Here is a 21,637-nt window from a genome sequence, read left to right as displayed (position 1 = left end):
ATTGCATGTTGGTACTATGCTCTTCTATGCACATTACGGGGCTGTTTTCTCCCTCAATTTTTAGTATCCACCATGCATGCCATATATGCTTGGAAAGCTCTAGATGTCTTCTTTCCAATGCATTTTGAATCACCTCATTTGGAGTTTTGTAGCTCAAGTTATTTATGTTTGAAGAAGGCATGGTCAAGCTGTTCCATATAACACGTTTAAGCTTCAGTTTAAGGTTAAACTGAAGCTTAAACGTGGATAAAGGAAGGGCAGCCCTGGAGGTAGAACACGTTTAACCTCCAGTTTGAGGTCAAACTGGAGGTTAAACGTGGAAGCTTAGAATGGTGGCCTTGGAGGTGTCGAACACGTTTAACCTCCAGTTTGGGGTCAAACTGGAGGTTAAACGTGGAGATGGAGAGAGCAACCCTGGAGTAGAAAAGCTATCGAACACGTTTAAGCTCTAGTTTGAGTCAAACTGGAGCTTAAACGTGGAATGGCTCCCTGGTACTCTTCCTGGTTCTGGCGTTTAACCTCCAGTTTGAGGTCAAACTGGAGGTTAAACGTGGAACTCCTCCCTGGGTGGCATACTCATTCTGGCGTTTAACCTCCAGTTTGAGGTCAAACTGGAGGTTAAACGTGGAATGCTCCTTAAGTGAGGCTTTTCATTCTGGCGTTTAACCTCCAGTTTGAGGTCAAACTGGAGGTTAAACTTCAATCCCAGCATTTCTTATCCTTCATGATTTTGGCGTTTAAGCTCCAGTTTAGGCTTAAACTGGAACTTAAACTCCACATGTGATATTCAAGCTTCCTTTATTGATTTTGTTGCTTCCTTGCTTAGCCTCTTCTTCCCTGAAATCATCCAAACAATTGCATCAAAGTCTTGCAAAATTTCATGAGAAATCTTTCATTCATAGCATTTAAGTAATATAACTAAAACTCATGGAATTTGCATCAAAATCATATTGTTTGGATGGTTCATTACTTTGTTCTTCATTTAACCATTTTTGGTTACTTTAAGCTCAAGAAAATGCATAAAACAACTAAAACTAACAGAAAAATGCTAGTGAAACTAGCCTATGATGCCTTGGCATCACTCTTCCTCCAGGGTGAGCTGTTTTTAATGCTGTTTTTCATTCTGTTTTTTATTTTTCAGTAGTTTTTGTGACTCCACATGATCATCAACCTAAAAAATACAAAATAACAATAGAAAATAAATAGATATAATTAAATAACATTGGGTTGCCTCCCAACAAGCGCTTCTTTAATGTCAATAGCTTGACAGTGAGCTCTCATGGAGCCTCATAGATGTTCAGAGCATTGTTGAAACCTCCCAACACCAAACTTAAAGTTTGAATGTGGGGGTTCAACACCAAACTTAGAGTTTGGTTGTGGCCTCCCAACACCAAACTTAAAGTTTGACTGTGGGGGCTTTGGTTGACTCTGCAGTGAGAGAAGCTTTTCATGCTTACTCTCCATAGTTACAGAAGAAGATCCTTGAGTTTTAAACACAAAGTTGTCCTCATTTAGTTGAAGGACCAATTCTCCTCTGTCCACATCAATCATAGCTCTTGCTGTGGCTAGGAAGGGTCTTCCAAGGATGATGGATTCATTCTCATCCTTCCCAGTGTCTAGGATTATGAAATTAGCAGGGATGTAAAGGCCTTCAACCTTTACTAGTATGTCCTATACTAGTCCATAAGCCTATTTTCTTAAGTTGTCTGCCATCTCTAATGAGATTCTGGCAGCTTGCACCTCAAAGATCCCAAGTTTCTCCATTACAGAGAGTGGCATTAAGTTTATTCCTGACCCCAGGTCACACAGAGCCTTCTCAAAGGTCATGGTGCCTATGTTACAGGAAATTAGAAATTTACCAGGATCCTGTTTCTTTTAAGGTAATTTATGCCTATCCAATGCATTCAGTTCATTGGTGAGCAAGGGAGGTTCATCTTCCCAAGTCTCATTACCAAATAATTTGGCATTCAGTTTCATGCTTGCACCAAGGTATTTAGAAACTTGCTCTTCAGTAATGTTTTCATCTTCTTCAGAGGATGAATACTCATCAGAGCTCATGAAGGTAAAAAGGAGGTTTAATGGAATCTCTATGGTCTCTAGATGAGCCTCAGATTCCTTTGGTTCCTCAAAAGGAAACTCCTTATTGGTCACTGAGCATTCCAGGAGGTCTTCCTCACTAGGATTCACGTCTTCCTCCTCCTCTCTGGGTTCGGCCACACCAAGTAAGGTAATGGCCTTGCACTCTCTTTTTAGATTCTCTTCTGTATTGCTTGGGAGAGTACTAGGAGGAGTTTCAGTGACTCTTTTACTCAGCTGGCCCATTTGTGCCTCCAAATTTCTAATGGAGGACCTTGTTTCATTCATGAAACTTAGAGTGGCCTTAGATAGATCAGAGACTATATTTGCTAAGTTAGATGGATTCTGCTCAGAATTCTCTGTCTGTTGCTGAGTGGATGATGGAAAAGGTTTGCTATTGCTGAACCTGTTTCTTCCACCATTATTAAAGCCTTGTTGAGGCTTTTGTTGATCCTTCCATGAGAAATTTGGATGATTTCTCCATAAGGGATTATAGGTATTTCCATAGGGTTCCCCCATATAATTCACCTCTGCTATTGCAGGGTTCTCAGGATCATAAGCTTCTTCTTCAGAAGATGCCTCTTTAGTACTGTTGGATGCAGCTTGCAATCCATTCAGACTCTGAGAAATCATATTGACTTGCTGAGTTAATATTTTGTTTTGAGCCAATATGGCATTCAGAGTATCAATTTCAAGAACTCCATTCCTCTGAGGCGTCCCATTACTCACAGGATTCCTTTCAGAAGTGTACATGAACTGGTTATTTGTAACTATGTCAATGAGTTCCTGAGCTTCTGCAGGTGTTTTCTTTAGGTGAATGGATCCACCTGCAGAATGGTCCAATGACATCTTTGATAATTCAGACAGACCATCATAGAATATATCCAGGATGGTCCATTCTGAAAGCATGTCAGAAGGACACTTTTTGGTCAGTTGCTTATATCTCTCCCAAGCTTCATAGAGGGATTCACCTTCTTTCTGTTTGAAGGTTTGAACATCCACTCTAAGCTTGCTAAGCTTTTGAAGAGGAAAAACTTGGCTAAGAAAGTCGTGACCAGCTTATCCCAAGAGTTCAGGCTATCTTTAGGTTGAGAGTCCAACCATATTCTAGCTCTGTCTCTTACAGCAAACGGGAAAAGCATAAGCATGTAGACCTCGGGATCAACCCCATTGGTCTTAATAGTATCACAGATTTGCAAGAATTCAGTTAAGAACTGAAAAGGATCTTCTGATGGAAGTCCATGAAACTTGCAATTCTGTTGCATCAGAGAAACTAATTGAGGCTTTAGCTCAAAATTGTTTGCTCCAATGGCAAGGATTGAGATGCTTCTTCCATGTAAATTGGAATTTGGTGCAGTAAAGTCACCAAGCATCTTCCTTGCATTGTTATTATTTTCGGCCATGTCTCCTTCTTTTTCGAAAATTTCTGTCAGATTTTCTCCAGAGAGTTGTGCTTTAGCTTCCCTTAGCTTCCTCTTTAGAGTCCTTTCAGATTTGGGATCAGCTTCAACAAGAATGTTCTTATCCTTATTCCTGCTCATATGAAAAAGAAGAGAACACAAAAGAAAATATGGAATTCTCTATGTCACAGTATAGAGATTCCTTATATGAGTATAAGAATAGAAGAATGGGAGAGGAAAAAGATAAGAATTTGAACACAGAGGAGAATAGTGGGTTCGAATTTTTGAGTGAAAGAGAAGTGTTAGTAGATAAATAAATAATTAGAAGGAGATGAGAGAGGGAAGAATTCGAAAATTAAATAAAATAAAATAAAAATATTTTTGTTTTAAATTTAAAATTAAAGTTAAAATTCGAAAATAAACTAAAAATAAAATGAAATTAAATTAAAATTTAAAACAATTATTTAATTAAAAAGGAATTTTGAAAAAGAGGTTAGTGATTTTCGAAAATTAGAGAGAGAGAATTAGTTGGGTAGTTTTGAAAAAGATAAGAATCAAACAAAAAGATAAGATTAATTGAAAAAGATTTGAAAATCAATTTTGAAAAGATAAGAAGTTAGAAAAGATTTTGAAATTGATTTTGAAAAAGATATGATTGACATTTATTTTGAAAAAGATTTAAAAAGAAAATTAAAAAGATTTGATTTTTGAAAATTAAAGTTGATTACTTGACTAACAAGAAACAAAAAGATATGATTTTAAAATTTAAAGATTGAACCTTTCTTAATAGGCAAGTAACAAACTTAAAAATTTTTGAATCAATCACATTAATTGTTAGCATTAATTTCGAAAATGTGAAGTAGAAATAAGAAAAAGATTTTGAAAATAAATGTTGGAAATTTCGAAATTATAAAAAAAAATGAAAAAGATTTGATTTTTGAAAAAGATTTGAAAAAGATAGAATTTTTAAATTGAAAATTTGATTTGACTCATAAGAAACAATTAAATTTAAAAACTTTTTGACTAAATCAAACCAAATTTTTAAAAATTTATGAGAAGAAGAAAAGAGAAAGATATTTTTTTGATTTTTGAATTTTTTTTTAATGAAGAAAGATAAAAACAACCAAGAGACTCAAAACATGAAAATTATGAATCAAAACAACTAATGCATGCAAGAACACTATGAATGTCAAGATGAACACCAAGAACACTTTGAAGATCAAGATGAACATCAAGACTTATTTTTGAAAATTTTTAAGAAAAGAAAAATATGCAAGACACCAAACTTAGAAATTTTTAATTTTTAGCCACTATGAATTTAAAAATGCATATGGAAAACAAGAAGAGACACAAAACAAGAAATTTTAAAGATCAAACAAAGAAATTCATCAAGAACAACTTGAAGATCATGAAGAACACATGCATGAATTTTTCAAAAATTTTTAATGAAATTAAAAAGATGTAATTGACACCAAACTTAAAAATTGACACAAGACTCAAACAAGAAATATCAAAAAAAAAATTTTTTGTTTTTTATGATTTTGTTAAAAAAAAATTTTGGATTTTTTTCGAAAATTAATTGGAAAAGAAAAATAAGAATTTCAAAATTTTTTAATGAGAATTCCAGGAATCATGCAATGTTAGTCTAAAGCTCCGGTCCAGGAATTAAACATGGCTTACTAGCCAGCCAAGCTTTTAGTGAAAGCTCCGGTCCAAAACACTAGACATGGCCAATGGCCAGCCAAGCTTCAGCAGATACAAATCAGGCATATAACAGCTGATTAGATGAGAGTCCAAGGGCTCTTGCCATGATAGGTGGAAGCCTCAGTCCAAAAATTTAGACATGGCTTGACAGCCAGCCAGGCTTCAACAAATCATGAAGAAACTCTAGAATTCATTCTTAAAAATTCTGAAGAACATAGAATAATTTATTTTTATAAAATTTTTTTTTTGAAAATTTTTTTCGAAAATAAAAGAATAAAAACAAAAAGCTTAAAATTAAAATAAAATTACCTAATCTGCGCAACAAGATGAATGGTCAGTTGTCCAAACTCGAACAATCCCCGGCAACGGCGCCAAAAACTTGGTCTGCAAAATCGTGATCGTTCCTTCCTTGGTAACGGCGCCAAAAACTTGGTATGCACGTTCTTAATCTTAATTCTTTGCCACAACTTTGCACAACTAACCAGCAAGTGCACTGGGTCGTCCAAGTAATAAACCTTACGTGAGTATGGGTCGATCCCACGGAGATTGTCGGCTTGAAGCAAGCTATAGTCACTTTGTAAATCTCAGTCAGGCAGATTCAAATGGTTATGGTGAATTGATAATTAAAATATAATTAAAATATAAAATAGGATAGAGATACTTATGCAATTGATTGGTGAGAATTTCAGATAAGCGTATAGAGATGCTTTTGTTCCTTCTGAACCTCTGCTTTCCTGCTGTCTTCATCCAATCATTCCTACTCCTTTCCATGGCAAGCTTTATGTAGGGCATCACCGTTGTCAATGGCTACATCCCGTCCTCTCAGTGAAAATGGTCCAAAATGCACTGTCACCGCACAGCTAATCATCTGTCGGTTCTCGATCATACTGGAATAGGATTCAGTAATCCTTTTGCATCTGTCACTACGCCCAGCATTCGCGAGTTTGAAGCTCGTCACAGCCATCCCTTCCCAGATCCTACTCGGAATACCACAGACAAGGTTTAGACTTTCCAGATCTCAAGAATGGCCGCCAATAATTCTAGCCTATACCACGAAGACTCTGATCTCACGATCAGAAGGCTAAGAGATACACATTCAAGCTTGTTTGCATGTAGAACGGAAGTGGTTGTCAAGCACGCGTTCATATGTGAGAATGATGATGAGCGTCACATAATCATCACATTCATCATGTTCTTGTGTGCGAATGAATATCTTAGAGAAGAAATAGGCTTGAATTAAATAGAAAAACAATAGTACTTTGCATTAATTCATGAGGAACAGTGGAGCTCCACACCTTAATCTATGGTGTGTAGAAACTCTACCGTTGAAAATACATAAGAACAAGGTCCAAGCATGGCTGAATGGCCAGCCTCCAAGGTCTAGGGACTAAACGTCCAAAGATAGATACTTAACATGATAGTAAAAAGTTCTATTTATACTAAACTAGTTACTAGGGTTACAGAAATGAGTAAATGATGCAGAAATTTACTTCCGGGCCCACTTGGTGTGTGCTTGTACTGAGCATTGAAGCTTTCACATGTAGATGTCTTCCTTGGAGTTAAACACTAGTTTGTAACCTGTTTCTGGCGTTTAACTCTGCTTTGCAACCTATTTCTGGCGTTTAACTCCAGAATAGGGCAGAGAGCTGGCATTGAACGCCAGTTTGCGTCATTTAAACTCGGGCAAAGTATGGACTATTATATATTTATGGAAAGCCCTGGATGTCTACTTTCCAATGCAATTGAGAGCGTACCATTTGGACTACTGTAGCTCCAGAAAATCCACTTTGAGTGCAGGGAGGTTAGAATCCAACAGCATTTGCAGTCCTTCTTCAGCCTCTGAATCTGATTTTTGCTCAAGTCCCTCAATTTCAGCCAGAAATTACCTGAAATCATAGAAAAACACACAAACTCATAGTAAAGTCCAGAAATATAATTTTTATTTAAAAACTAATAAAGATATACTAAAAACTAACTAAATCATACTAAAAACTATGTAAAAACAATGCCAAAAAGCGTATAAATTATCCGCTCATCACTAGGCATAATTTTAAAGAGTGTATGTATAGGTGAAGAGCTTAGGTTATTCAAAGATTCAATTTATAGCTCACTTAGCCATATATGTACCCTCACCTTTACCTTAGCCCCATTACAACCTTGAAAAGACCTCATGATGTTTGCATTGGTATATTAAATACTTGTTGATTGGTTAGGTGAAGAACAAAGTTTAGAAGGCATGACTAGAGCAGAGTAGAGTAATTACCCTATACACTTGAGTGATTAGAGTGCATATACACCATCAGTGAGGGTTCAATGCTTGATTCTATGTTCCCTGCTTTCATGAGCTATCTTCTTACAAGTTTACTTGTTTTTATTGTATAATTTGGATTAGTAAAATTTGATTTATGTTTGTCTTGAAGAGCTTATTTACTTTTAACCAAGTAGGTAGAAACATCTTAGCATGTAGTTGCATTCATATAGATAGGTTGCACTTCATACATTCTACCATTCCTCTTCACTCCTTTATAGCTTCTCTTGAGCTTAGTATGAGGACATGCTAATGCTTAAGTGTGGGAAGATTGATAAACCTCTATTCTATGGTTTATTTTGTGCTCAATTGAGTGGTTTTTATCAAGTCTTTACTCACTTATTCATATAAATTGCATGGTTTTACATTTTCCTTCCTAATTTTGTTCTATAATTGAAAACTTGCTTCCCAAGCCTTTAAATTACAAAATATTAATTCTCCCTTTATGCCATTCGATGTCTTGATATGTGTGTTAAGTGTTTTCAAGGTTTATAGGGCAGGAATGGCTTAGAGGATGGAAAGGAAGCATGCAAAAGTGGAAGGAATACAAGAAATTGAAGAAACTGCTAAAGTTGTCCAGCCTGACCTCTTGGTACTAAATCGACAATAACTTGAGCTACAGAGGTCCAAATGAGGCGATTCAAGTTGCGTTGGAAAGCTAACATCCGGGGCTTTGCATTGATATATAATTTTCCATAGCTGCCACAAAGATAGGCGACACACACGCGTGGATCACGCGCACGTGTGACCTGGAGAAAATCCAATCCACGCATACGCGTCGTATTGGACATATCAGGGCAATTTCTGGGCTGTTTCTGACCCAGTTTTCAGCCCAAAAAACATATATTAGAGGCTATAAAGTGGGGGAATCCATTCATTCATCAACAGAACATTAATTATTCACAATTTTAGGTTTTAGATATAGTTTCTAGGGAGAGAGGCTCACTCCTCTCTCTTAGGTTTTAGGATTTAGGATTTCTCTTAGTTTACGATTCATTCCTTCTCAATTCCAGGTTCAACGTTCCTTAATTTAGTTTCTTTTCTTCTTTTAATTGTCTTAGTATTCTACTTTATCTATTTTCCCTTATTGATTACTTATGTTGCCAAATTGGTTTATGGATTCCTATGTTTAATTTGATTTTCTATTTAATACAATTCGAGGTATTTCAGATTTATGATTGTTTTCTTCTATTTATGATATAAATAATTTAGATTTTTCCCCCTTTGCTTTGGTTGAGTAATTGGTGACACTTGAGTTATCAAACTCAGCTGTTGATTGAAAATTGGAATTTGCTGATTGATTTGGATCCCTCTAAAGCTAGTCTTTCCACAGGAGTTGACTAGGACTTGAGGAATCAAATTAATTAGTCCACTTGACTTTCCTTTATTTAGTAAGGGTTAACTAAGTGGGAGCAATAAACAATTCTCATCACACCTGATAAGGATAACTATGATGGGATTTCCAGTTCTTATACCTTGCAATGGTTTTTATGATAATTAATTTACTTTCTTGCCAGTTTATTTTCCAAAAGATAATCTTCCATAACCAATAATAAATCACACCTCCCTGTAATTCCTTGAGAGATGACCCGAGGTTTAAATACTTCGGTTACAAATTTTATTGGGTTTTGTGACTTGTAACAACCAAACTTTTGTACGAAAGGATTTCTTGTCGGTCTAGAAGCTATACTTACAACGAGACTTTATTTGCAAATTTCTTTACCTTTAGAAATCCGTTCGTCAGTGTTCTCATTATAGCGCCCATTCCCTACAACAACATTGGAACTAAACTCATAGCGATAGGGGTGAGAATTCATAGTAGCTTAAGAAAATAAAAATAAAAACTAGTAAAAATAAGCAACTAATTCCTAAACTAACAAAAACTAGCAAACAAGCAAAAAGTAAATATTTACAATAACCAATAATAAGGCACACGTTTGCAATTCTCCGGCAACGGCGCCATTTTGATGAACGGATTTTTGCTAGTAAAGAAATTCAAAAATAAATCCTCGTTGAAAGTATAGTTTCTAAACCAACAAAGAATCCTTTCGTACAAAAATTTGGTTGTCACAAGTAACAAACTCCTAATAAAATTGATAACCGAAGTATTTAAACCTCGGGTCATCTATCAAGCAATTGCAGGGAGGTGGATTTATTATTGGTTATGGAAGATTATCTTTTTGGGGTTTTTGAATAATGAACAGGAAAAGTAAATTGCAAGAATTAAAGTAATAACTAATAAAGCTCTTAGCAAGGTATGAGAACTGGAAATCCTATCCTAGTTACCCTTATCAATTGTGATGAGAATTGTTCATTACTCCCACTTAGTTAACCCTTACTAAATAAAGGAAAGTCAAGTGGACTAATTAATTTGATTCCTCAAGTCCTAGTCAACTCCTAAGGAAAGACTAGCTTTAGAGGTATCCAAATCAACCAGCAAATTCCAATTATCAATCAACAAAGTAGTTTGATAACTCAAGTGTCACCAATTAATCAATTCAAGCTAAGAATGTAAAAAGCTAAATTAAAATCATAAATCTGAAATACTTCAAATTGCATTAAATAAAGAAATCAAATCTAACATGAAAAATTCATAAACCAATTTGGCAACATAAGTAATTAACAAGAGAAATAGATAAACCAAAGTACTAGAATAAATAAAAGTAGAAGAGAAAACTAAATTAAAGGAACATGGAACCTAGAATGGAGAAGAAGTAAACCTAACCTTAGAGAAATCCTAAATCCTAAAACTTAGAGAGAGGAGAGAGCCTCTCTCTCTAGAAAACTACATCTAAAACCTAAAATTATGTGAATGTATGTGAAGTTGTATGAATGAATGGATTTTTCCACTCTGTAGCCTCTAATCTGTATTTTCTTGGATGAAAACTGGGTCAAAAATAGCCTAGAAATCGCCCTACATCCAGCACGCGGCGCTGTCATGCGTACGCATCGTCCACGTGTACGCGTGGATTAAATTTGCTCCAGGTCATGCGTACGCGTGATCCACGCATGCGTGTCACCTAACAGCATCGAAACTATGGCAAATTATATATCATTTCGAAGTCCTGGATGTTAGCTTTCCAACGCAACTGGAACCGCTTCATTTGGACCTCTGTAGCTTAAGTTACGGTTAGTTAAGTACGAAGAGATCAAGTTGGACAACTTTAGCAATTCCTTCAATTTCTTGTATTCCTTCCACTTTTGCATGCTTCCTTTCCATCCTCTAAACCATTCCTACCCTATAAACCTTGAAAACACTTAACACACATATCATGGCATCGAATGGTAATAAGAGAGTATTAAAATTAGTAAAATTTAAGAGCAACGAAGCATGTTTTCAATCATGGCACAAAATCAGGAAAGAAATTGTAAAACCATGCAATTAGTATGAATAAGTGTGCAAATACTTGATAAAAACTACTCAAATTAGTACAAGATAAACCATAAAATAGTGGTTTATCAACGCACAAAACATTTTTTTATAAAGGGATCATGTGTGCGCGTGCACACAGGTCCGTGCACTCGCACAGAAGCAAGGGATGTTGGGGTGCAGACGTACAAGCTGTGCTAACGCTCCCAACAGAGGGTCTTCAAGCTCGCGTGAAGACACACACGTCTGTGCGACTGCACAGAGAGCGCGATAAGAAACATATGTGCGTACACACAAGATGATGCACACGCACAGACTAAGGAAAGCAGGGGAGTGCCCACGCACAGACCATGCTGGCACTGCGAACAGAGGACAATACAAATAGTGTGCAAGTGCACAGGCTTGTGCGCTCGCACAAGTCACGAAGCTCATAGTTGTGTGCGCACGCACAGAAGCATGCGTACGCACAGATGCCCTGTTTTGCAAAAAAATTTCTTTCATTTCTAAGGTGTTATGCCTTAGCTCAATCAAAATTTCAACCCTAAAATATTCAAAACATCACAAAACCATGATCCATTTGCAATTCAACCTATTTAGACTCAAATTTAAACTAATCCTAAGCTAACTAAGACAAGAAAACATGCAAGAAACTAGGACTATAAGCAAAGAGAAAGGGTAAGAAAGATGTTACCATGGTGGAGTGTCTCCCACCTAGCACTTTGGTTTATAGTCCTTAAGTTGGACTTATTGAGCACACTCTAGCTAGGGTGGCTTGTGTTTCCACTCCTCCTTGAATCTCCATCCAAGCTTGCACTTTGAGGCTCCTCCAGGATCCCATATTCTAGGCATCTGGTCTCTTTCTTGTTGATTATTATGCTCCAAGCTGGATGAAAAAGCTCCTAATTGACCCTTGTAACAACCCAACATTTTCCAAAAATCATCCAATTGTGCTCTACACCCCCACTTGAATCCGAAAGCTTAAATTGTTCTTCTTGAAGGGCCTTGGATTCTCTTGGCATCCAATACTCCTTCCTCCACCATGTACAAACCCAAGAAGGACCTTGAGTTGGTAATCCGTCTCCAAGATAGCATATTGATGGGGGACAATGAAGTTCATAGGTGAAATTTCCACCCATTCAATATGTTCTTAGACCGGAATTGCTTCCTCACTGATGAGCGGATAATTTATATGCTTTTTGGCATTGTTTTTAGTATGTTTTTAGTAGAATATAGTTACTTTTAGGGATGTTTTCATTATTTTTTATGTTAAATTCACATTTCTGGACTTCACTATGAGTTTGTGTATTTTTCTGTGATTTCAGGTATTTTCTGGCTGAAATTGAGGGACTTGAGCAAAAATCAGATTCAGAGGTAGAAGAAAGACTGCTGATGCTGTTGGATTCTGACATCCCTACACTCAAAGTGGATTTTCAAGAGCTACAGAACTCAAACTGGCGCGCTTCCAATTGCGTTGGAAAGTAGACATCCAGGGCTTTCCCGCAATGTATAATAGTCCATACTTTGACCGAGTTTAAATGACGTAAAAGGTCGTTGAACACCAGAAACACGTCACAAACCAGAGTTGAACGCCAGAAATACGTTACAACCTGGCGTTCAACTCCAGAAAGATCCTCTGCACGTGTAACATTGCTCAGCCCAAGCACACACCAAGTGGGCCCCGGAAGTGAATTTATGCATCAATTACTTACTTCTGTAAACCCTAGTAACTAGTTTAGTATAAATAAGACTTTTTACTATTGTATTAGACATCTTTTGAACCTCTTTTGATCATTTTTAGATCTCTAGACCTCCATGGGAGGCTGGCCACTCGGCCATGCTTACCCTGTATTCACTTATGTATTTTTAACGGTAGAGTTTCTACACTCCATAGATTAAGGTGTGGAGCTCTGCTGTTCCTCAAAGATTAATGCAAAGTACTACTGTTTTTCTATTCAATTCAACTTATTCTGCTTGTAAGATATTCATTCGCACTTCAACCTGAATGTGATGAACGTGACAATCATTATCATTCCCTATGAATGCGTGCCTGACAACCACTTTCGTTCTACCTTAGATTGAATGAGTATCTCTTAGATCTCTTAATCAGAATCTTCGTGGTATAAGCTAGATTGATGGCGGCATTCATGAGAGTCCGGAAAGTCTAAACCTTGTCTGTGGTATTCTGAGTAGGACTCTGGGATTGAATGACTGTGACGAACTTCAAACTCGCGAGTGCTGGGCGTAGTGACAGACGCAAAAGGAGGGTGAATCCTATTCCAGTATGATCGAGAACCTCAGATGATTAGCCGTGCTGTGACAGAGCATTTGGACCATTTTCACAAGAGGATGGGATGCAGCCATTGACAAGGGTGATGCCTCCAGACGATTAGCCATGCAGTGACAGCGCATCGGACCATTTTCCAGAGAGGATTAAAAGTAGCCATTGACAACGGTGATGTCCTTACATAAAGCCAGCCATGGAAAGGAGTAAGATTGATTGGATGAAGACAGCAGGAAAGCAGAGGTTCAGAGGAACGAATGCATCTCTATACGCTTATCTGAAATTCTAACCAATGAATTACATAAGTATTTCTATCCTTATTTTCTATTTATTATTAATATTCGAAAACTCCATAACTATTTGATATCCGCCTGACTGAGATTTACAAGGTGACCATAGCTTGCTTCAAGCCGACAATCTCCGTGGGATCGACCCTTACTCACGTAAGGTTTATTACTTGGATGACCCAGTGCACTTGCTGGTTAGTTGTATCGAAGTTGTGAATGAAAAACGATTTATTAAGACATGCGTACAGAGTTTCTGGCGCCGTTGCCTGAGATCACAATTTCGTGCACCAAGTTTTTGGCGCCGTTGCCGGGGATTGTTCGAGTTTGGACAACTGACGGTTCATCATGTTCCTCAGATTGGGTAATTTTATTTTTATTTTATTTTCAAAAAGTTTTCAAAAATTTTTCAAAAATCTTTCAAAAATCTCTCCTTTGTTTTCGAAAAAAAAAATTAAAATAAAAATGTTTTCAAAAATATATTTTTCTTCAGAATTTTTAAGAATGAATTCTAGTGTTTCATGAAGCATGTTAAAGCCTGGCTGGCTGTAAAGCCATGTCTAATTCTTCTGGATAGGGAATGTCAGGCATGTCATGTCTGAGTTACATACTAAAGTTTGGCTGGCTATTAAGCCATGCTTGACCCTTTGATTGGAGCTTTAGACTAAAGAGCATAAGATTCCTGGAATTCATATTAAAAATTTTAGAATCCTTATTTTTCTTTTTCAAAATGATTTTCGAAAAAAAATTAAAAGAAAATACAAAAAAATCATAAAATCATAAAAATAAAAAAAAAATATTTTGTATTTCTTGTTTGAGTCTTGAGTCAGATTTAAAGTTTGGTGTCAATTGCATGTTCATCTTGCATTTTTCGAAAAATTCATGCATTCATGGTGTTCTTCATGATCTTCAAGTTGTTCTTGGTAAGTCTTCTTGTTTGATCTTGATATTTTATTGTTTTGCATCTTTTCTTATTTTTCATGTGCATTTTTGCATTCATAGTGTCTAAACATGAAAGATTTCTAAGTTTGGTGTCTTGCATGTTTTCTTTGCATATAAAAATTTTCAAAAATATGCTCTTGATGTTCATCATGATCTTCAAAGTGTTCTTGGTGTTCATCTTAACATTCATAGTGTTCTTGCATTCATCACATATTTTGATCTAAAATTTCCATGCATTGAGCATTTTCATTGTTTTTCTCTCTCATCATTAAAAATTCAAAAATAAAAAAAAAATATCTTTCCCTTTTTTTCACTCATAAATTTCAAAAATTTGAGTTGACTTTTTCAAAACTTTTTAAAATCTAGTTATTTTTATGAGTCAAATAAAATTTTCAATTTAAAAATCTTATCTTTTTCAAAATCTTTTTCAAAAATCAAATCTTTTTCACTTTTCTTATTTATTCTCGAAAATTTTAAAAAAAAATTTTTCAAAAATCTTTTTCTTATCTTTATCTCCTAATTTTCGAAAATAACATCATCAATTAATGTTTTGATTCAAAAATTTCAAGTTTGTTACTTGCTTGTTAAGAAAGATTCAAACTTTGAGTTCTAGAATCATATCTTGTGATTTCTTGTGAATCAAGTCATTAATTGTGATTTTAAAAATCAAATCTTTTTCAAAACTAATTTCAATCATATCTTTTCAAAAATATCTCTTTATCTTATCTTTTTCAAAATTTGATTTTAAAATATCTTTTCTAACTTCTTATCTTCTGATCTTTTCAAAATTGATTTTCAAAATTTGTTTCAACTAACTAACTAACTTTTTGTTTGTTTCTTATCTTTTTCAAAACTACCTAACTAACTCTCTCTCTCTAATTTTCGAAAATATCTTCCCTATTTTTCAAAATCTCTTTTTAATTAACTAATTAATTTAATTGTTGATTTTAATTTTCAAAAAATTACTAACCTTTTTCAAAAACTATTTTCGAAAATCACTAACTCTTTTTCAAAAATAATTTTCAAAAATTCTCCTTCTCTCTCATCTCCTTCTATTTTATTTATTCATCTACTAACATCTCTCCCTCACTCCCCAAAAATCCGAACCCTCTCTCTCTGAGTTCAGATTTTCTCTTCTTCTTTTCTTTTACTCACATAAGGAAACCTCTATACTTGGGCAAAAAGGATCCCTATTATTATTATTTTTCTGCCCTCTTTTTCATATGAGCAGGAGCAAGGACAAGAACATTCTTATTGAAGCAGATTCAGAACCTGAAAGGACTCTGAAAAGGAAACTAAGAGAAGCTAAATTACAATAATCCAGAGATAACCTTACAGAAATTTTTGAACAGGAAGAGGAGATGGCAGCCGAAAATAATAATAATGCAAGGAGGATGCTTGGTGACTTTACTGCACCTAATTCCAATTTACATGGAAGAAGCATCTCCATCCCTACCATTGGAGCAAACAATTTTGAGCTGAAACCTCAATTAGTTTCTCTGATGCAGCAGAACTGCAAGTTTCATGGACTTCCATCTGAAGATCCTTTTCAGTTCTTAACTGAATTCTTGCAGATCTGTGATACTGTTAAGACTAATGAAGTAGATCCTGAAATCTACAGGCTCATACTTTTCCCTTTTGCTGTGAGAGACAGAGCTAGAATATGGTTAGACTCTCAACCTAAGGATAGCCTGAACTCTTGGGATAAGCTGGTCAAGGCTTTCTTAGCCAAGTTCTTTCCTCCTCAAAAGCTGAGTAAGCTTAGAGTGGATGTTCAAACCTTCAGACAGAAAGAAGGTGAATCCCTCTATGAAGCTTGGGAGAGATACAAAGGACTGACCAAAAAGTGTCCTTCTGACATGCTTTCAGAATGGACCATCCTGGATATATTCTATGATGGTCTGTCTGAATTAGCTAAGATGTCATTGGATATTTCTGCAGGTGGATCCATTCACCTAAAGAAAATGCCTGCAGAAGCTCAAGAACTCATTGACATGGTTGCTAATAACCAGTTCATGTACACTTCTGAAAGGAATCCTGTGAATAATGGGACGCCTATGAAGAAGGGAGTTCTTGAAATTGATACTCTGAATGCCATATTGGCTCAGAATAAAATATTGACTCAGCAAGTCAATATGATATCTCAGAGTCTGAATGGAATGCAAGCTGCATCCAACAGTACTCAAGAGGCATCTTCTGAAGAAGAAGCTTATGATCCAGAGAACCCTGCAATAGCAGAGGTAAATTACTTAGGTGAACCTTATGGAAACACCTATAACTCATCATTGAGAAATCATCCAAATCTCTCATGGAAGGATCAAAAGCCTCAACAAGGCTTTAATAATGGTGGAAGAAATAGGTTTAACAATAGTAAACCTTTTCCATCATCCACTCAACAACAGACAGAGAACTCTGAACAAAATACCTCTAATTTAGCAAACTTAGTCTCTGATCTATCTAAGGCCACTGTAAGTTTCATGAATGAAACAAGGTCCTCCATTAGAAATTTGGAGGCACAAGTGGGCCAGCTGAGTAAAAGGATCACTGAAATCCCTCCTAGTACTCTCCCAAGCAATACAGAAGAAAATCTAAAAGGAGAGTGCAAGGCCATTGACATAGTCAACACGGCCGAACCTGGAGAGGAAGGGGAGGACGTAAATCCCAGTGAGGAAGACCTCCTGGGACGTCCAGTGATCAATAAGGAGCTTCCCTCTGAGGAACCAAAGGAATCTGAGGCTCATCTAGAGACCATAGAGATTCCATTAAACCTCCTTATGCCATTCATAAGCTCTGATGAGTATTCCTCTTCTGAAGAGAATGAGGATGTTACTGAAGAGCAAGTTACCAAGTACCTTGGTGCAATCATGAAGCTGAATGCCAAACTATTCGGTATTGAGACTTGGGAAGATGAACCTCCCTTGTTCACCAATGAACTGAGTGATCTGGATCAACTGACATTGCCTCAGAAGAAACAGGATCCTGGAAAGTTCATAATACCTTGTACCATAGGCACCATGATCTTTGAAAAAGCTCTGTGTGACCTTGGTTCAGGGATAAACCTCATGCCCCTCTCTGTAATAGAGAAACTGGGAACTTATGGGGTGCAAGCTGCTAAAATCTCATTAGAGATGGCAGACAATTCAAGAAAACAGGCTTATGGACAAGTAGAGGATGTGTTAGTAAAGGTTGAAGGCCTTTACATCCCTGTTGATTTCATAGTTCTAGATACTGGGAAGGATGAGGATGAATTCATCATCCATGGAAGATCCTTCCTAGCCACAGCAAGAGCTGTGATTGATGTTGACAGAAGTGAATTAGTCCTTCAATTGAATGGGGACTCCCTTGTGTTTATAACTCAAGGCTATCCTTCTGTAAATATGGAGAGGAAGCATAAAAAGCTTCTCTCAAAATAGAGTCAACCAGAGCCCCCACAGTCAAACTGTAAGTTTGGTGTTGGGAGGCCACAACCAAACTCTAAGTTTGGTGTTGAACTCCCATATCCAAACTCTAAGTTTGGTGTTGGAAAGTCTCAACAATGCTCTGAACATCTGTGAGGCTCCATGAGAACCCACTGTCAAGCTATTGACATTAAAGAAGCGCTTGTTGGGAGGCAACCCAATTTTTATTTAATTATATTTTATTAGTTATATGTCTTTATAGGTACATGATCATGTGGAGTCACAAAATAAATCAAAAAATTGAGAACGGAATCAAAAACAGTAGAAGAAAAATCACACCCTGGAGGAAGACCTTACTGGTGTTTAAACGCCAGTAAGAAGCATCTGGCTACCATTCAACGCCAGAACAGAGCATGGTTCTGGCGCTGAACGCCCAAAATGGGCAGCATCTGGGCGTTTGAACGCCAGAATTGCACCCTGGAGAAGAGCTGGCGCTGAACACCCAGAACAAGCATGGTTCTGGCGTTGAATGCCAGAAATGGGCAACAAATGGGCGTTCAACGCCCAGAACAAGCACCAATCTGGCGCTGAACGCCCAGAGTTGTGTGCAAGAGCATTTTGCATGCCTAATTTGGTGCAAGGTTGTAAATCCTTGAACACCTCAGGATCTGTGGACCCCACAGGATCACCTCAGGATCTGTGGACCCCACAGGATCCCCACCTACTTCCACTCACTTCTTCTCACCCCTCTTTCATACAATCCCATAAACACTCTTCCCCAAAACTCTTCACCAATCACCTTAATCTCTCTTCCCTATCACCACTTCACCACTCACATCCATCCACTCTTCCCCATAAACCTACCTCATAAACACCACCTACCTTCAAAATTCAAAATCAATTTCCGACCCAAACCCACCCTATATGGCCGAAACCTTACCCCCCCTCCCTTCCCTATATATAGCCCTCCATTCCTCCTCATTTTCACACAACACAACCCTCTCTTCCCCTTCTTGGCCGAAACACATCTCTCAATCTCCTCCATATCTTCCTCTTCTTCTTCTATTCTTTCTTCTTTTGCTCGAGAATGAGCAATATTCTAAGTTTGGTGTGGTAAAAGCATAAGCTTTTTGTTTTTCCATAACCATTAATGGCACCTAAGGCCAGAGAAACCTCAAGAAAGAGGAAAGGGAAGACAATTGCTTCCACCTTTGAGCCATGGGACATGGAAAGATTCATCTCACAAGCCCATCACTAAGAAAAGGATGGAGCAAGCAAGAGAACCCATTCATGGATCTCAAGAGACGCATGAAGCTCATCACCATGAGATCTCGGAGATGCCTCAAATGCATCTTCCTCCACAAAACTATTGGGAGCAAATTAACACCTCCCTATGAGAATTAAGTTCCAACATGGGACAATTAAGGGTGGAATATCAAGAGCACTCCATCATCCTTCATGAAATTAGAGAAGATCAAAAAGCAATGAGGGAGGAGCAACAAAGACAAGGAAGAGACATAGAAGAGCTCAAGGACATCATTGGTTCCTCAAGAAGGAAACGCCACCATCACTAAGGTGGATTCATTCCTTGTTCTTACATTCTCTGTTTTTCGTTTTCTCTATGTTAAGTGCTTATCCATGTTTGTGTCTTATTACATGATCATTAGTAGTTAGTAACTATGTCTTAAAGTTATGAATTTCCTATGAATCCATCACCTCTCTTAAATGAAAACTGTTTTAATTCAAAAGAACAAGAAGTACATGAGTTTCGAATTTATCCTTGAACTTAGTTTAATTATTTTGATGTGGTGACAATGCTTCTTGTTTTCTGAATGAATGCTTGAACAGTGCATATGTCTTTTGAAGTTGTTGTTTAAGAATGTTAAATATGTTGGCTCTTGAAAGAATGATGATAAGGAGACATGTTATTTGATAATCTGAAAAATCATAAAAATGATTCTTAAAGCAAGAAAAAGCAGCAAAGAACAAAGCTTGCAAAAAAAATAGAAAAAAAATTAGAAAGAAAAAGAAAAAGCAAGCAAAAAAAGCCAAAAGCTCTTAAAACTAAGAGGCAAGAGCAAAAAGCCAGTAACCCTTAAAACCAAAAGGCAAGGGTAATAAAAAGGATCCCAAGGCTTTGAGCATCAGTGGATAAGAGGGCCTAAAGGAATAAAATCCTGGCCTAAGCGGCTAAACCAAGCTGTCCCTAACCATGTGCTTGTGGCGTGAAGGTGTCAAGTGAAAACTTGAGACTGAGCGGTTAAAGTCAAGGTCCAAAGCAAAAGAAGAGTGTGCTTAAAAACCCTGGACACCTCTAATTGGGGACTTTAGCAAAGCTGAGTCACAATCTGAAAAGGTTCACCTAATTATGTGTTTGTGGCATTTATGTATCCGGTGGTAATATTGGAAAACAAAGTGCTTAGGGCCACGGCCAAGACTCATAAAATAGCTGTGTTCAAGAATCATCATACTGAACTAGGAGAATCAATAACACTATGTGAACTCTGAGTTCCTATAGATGCCTATCATTCTGAACTTCAATGAATAAAGCGAGATGCCAAAACTATTCAAGAGGCAAAAAGCTACAAGTCCCGCTCATCTGATTGGAGCTATGTTTCATTGATAGTTTGGAATTTATAATATATTCTCTTCTTTTTATCCTATTTGATTTTCAGTTGCTTGGGGACAAGCAACAATTTAAGTTTGGTGTTGTGATGAGCGGATAATTTATACGCTTTTTGGCATTGTTTTTAGTATGTTTTTAGTAGAATCTAGTTACTTTTAGGGATGTTTTCATTAGTTTTTATGTTAAATTCACATTTCTGGACTTCACTATGAGTTTGTGTGTTTTTCTATGATTTCAGGTATTTTCTGGCTGAAATTGAGGGACTTGAGCAAAAATCAGATTCAGAGGTAGAAGAAGGACTGCTGATGTTGTTGGATTCTGACCTCCCTGCACTCAAAGTAGATTTTCTGGAGCTACAGAACTCAAAATGGCGCGCTTCCAATTGCGTTGGAAAGTAGACATCCAGGGATTTCCAGCAATATATAATATTCCATACTTTGACCGAGTTTAGATGATGTAAAAGGGCGTTGAATGCCAGTTCTACGCTGCTGTCTGGAGTTAAATGCCAGAAACACGTCACAAACCAGAGTTGAACGCCAGAAATACGTTACAACCTGGCGTTCAACTCCAGAAAGAGCCTCTGCACGTGTAACATTCAAGCTCAGCCCAAGCACACACCAAGTGAGCCCCGGAAGTGGATTTATGCATCAATTACTTACTTCTGTAAACCCTAGTAACTAGTTTAGTATAAATAGGACTTTTTACTATTGTATTAGACATCTTTTGAACATCTTTTGATCATTTTTAGATCTCTAGACCTCCATGGGAGGCTGGCCACTCGGCCATGCTTACCCTGTATTCACTTATGTATTTTTAACGGTAGAGTTTCTACACTCCATATATTAAGGTGTGGAGCTCTGCTGTTCCTCAAAGATTAATGCAAAGTACTACTGTTTTTCTATTGAATTCAACTTATTCCGCTTCTAAGATATTCATTCGCACTTCAACCTGAATGTGATGAACGTGACAATCATCATCATTCCCTATGAACGCGTGCCTAACAACCACTTCCGTTCTACCTTAGATTGAATGAGTATCTCTTAGATCTCTTAATCAGAATCTTCGTGGTATAAGCTATATTGATGGCGGCATTCATGAGAGTCCGGAAAGTCTAAACCTTGTCTGTGGTATTCCGAGTAGGACTCTGGGATTGAATGACTGTGACGAACTTCAAACTCGCGAGTGCTGGGCGTAGTGACAGACGCAAAAGGAGGGTGAATCCTATTCCAGTATGATCGAGAACCTCAG

General features: G+C 37.0%; 2 non-coding genes across 2 annotated transcripts; one reads left to right on the top strand and one right to left on the bottom strand.

Moving 5' to 3' along the window:
• Positions 1-2,979: 2,979 nt before the first annotated feature.
• LOC148546018 (small nucleolar RNA R71) lies at positions 2,980-3,087 on the top strand. Its single transcript, XR_015900587.1, has one exon. It is a non-coding gene; the product is annotated as a small nucleolar RNA R71 (small nucleolar RNA).
• A 13,035-nt stretch (positions 3,088-16,122) lies between these two features.
• LOC148546017 (small nucleolar RNA R71) lies at positions 16,123-16,230 on the bottom strand. The gene has a single exon (XR_015901997.1). It is a non-coding gene; the product is annotated as a small nucleolar RNA R71 (small nucleolar RNA).
• Positions 16,231-21,637: the final 5,407 nt, after the last annotated feature.

This window comes from Arachis ipaensis, chromosome B9 (assembly GCF_059453495.1).
Source record: "Arachis ipaensis isolate K30076 ecotype BB chromosome B9, ASM5945349v1, whole genome shotgun sequence".
NCBI classification, from domain to species: domain Eukaryota; kingdom Viridiplantae; phylum Streptophyta; class Magnoliopsida; order Fabales; family Fabaceae; genus Arachis; species Arachis ipaensis.
The sequence above is the reverse complement of the archived record's forward strand: the minus strand, read 5'-3'. Positions and strand labels throughout refer to the sequence as shown.